The sequence below is a fragment of the Mandrillus leucophaeus genome, unplaced genomic scaffold, assembly GCF_000951045.1.
Source record: "Mandrillus leucophaeus isolate KB7577 unplaced genomic scaffold, Mleu.le_1.0 Scaffold456, whole genome shotgun sequence".
Classification (NCBI taxonomy): domain Eukaryota; kingdom Metazoa; phylum Chordata; class Mammalia; order Primates; family Cercopithecidae; genus Mandrillus; species Mandrillus leucophaeus.
Genome location: NW_012104876.1, coordinates 2,462,708 through 2,464,084, shown reverse-complemented (window position 1 = coordinate 2,464,084; position 1,377 = coordinate 2,462,708).

The window sequence follows — 1,377 nt, the reverse complement described above, 5'->3', positions numbered from 1 at the left end:
ACATGGAAACTGAACAACCTGCTCCTGAATGACTACTGGGTACATAACGAAATGAAGGCAGAAATAAAGATGTTCTTTGAAACCAATGAGAACAAAGACACAACACACCAGAATCTCTGGGATATATTTCTGATGTTGTTAATTCTGTCCTCTTCTTTATTTTTTTCGTGTTTATCCTAACTAGAAGTTTACCAGCTTTATTCATCTTTCCAAAGACTTTTTGAAATATATTGCTTCCCCTGTTTTCAGTCTCATTGATTTCTTATCTAATTTTTGTTTTTATTTTTTCTACTTTCTTTAAAATTTGTGAAGGTTTATTTTCATTTTTAACTTGGGTCCAAGTCTTTTTATCTATCTCTTAGGCCTTCTTCTTTGACCCACAAATTATTTAGAAGTATGTTATTTAATTTCCAAGTATTTGGGAGCTATTCTAGCTACTTTCTGCTGTTGATTGTTTCTTCAATTCCATCATGGTTTATTATTTATATATATTGTGGTCTGTGAATTTTCCATATGCATATCTTGTATAATTTCTATTCTTTTAAATTTGTGAAGGTGCATTTAATAGCTCTGATTGTGTTCTATCTTATTGAATGTTTTACGTAGCTTGAAGTGCATATGTATTATATTGTTTTTGGATACAGTATTTTATAAATGTCAAGTAGATCAAGTTGATTGATAATGCTGTTTCGGTCACCTATATCCCTACTGATTTTCTGCCTGCTTTGATCTACCAATTACTGATAGAATAGTATAGAATTCTTCAACCATAATATGAAATTAATATAGGTACCCTAGATTTCTTATTTTAGTGTTACTATGATATATCTTTTTATATTCTCTTACTTTTAACCCGAGTCTTTATATCTAAAATCCATTTTTTTGTGAACAACATATGATTGGGTGCTGTTTTCCATGAATTTTACTATCTCTGTTTTTAAAACATTGTGTACATTGGTACATTTAAAGTATTGTTGATATAGTTGGATTCTTATATACCATGTTTGTAACCTTTCTGTTTCATTTATTCTTCATTTTTCTCTTTTCTAGCTTCTCTGATTTTACTTGAGTATTTAATATGATTCCATTTCATTTCATTCTCTCCCTTAGTATATCAATGATATTCCTTTTTCAATAAATTTAAGTTGCCGTGGAGTTTACAACATATAGCTTTAGTTAATATAAGTCCAACCTTCAAATAACACTAAACTGCTTCCCATGTAGTATATTTCATTAAAAGAGTATTCCCAATTTCTTCCATCCATTTCTTGTGACATTGCTATTATTCACTGTTCTTACACATATGCTACGATCACCCAATACACTGTTTTCAGACAGTTATCAGTTACGTCAATTAAGAATAAAAAATATATATCA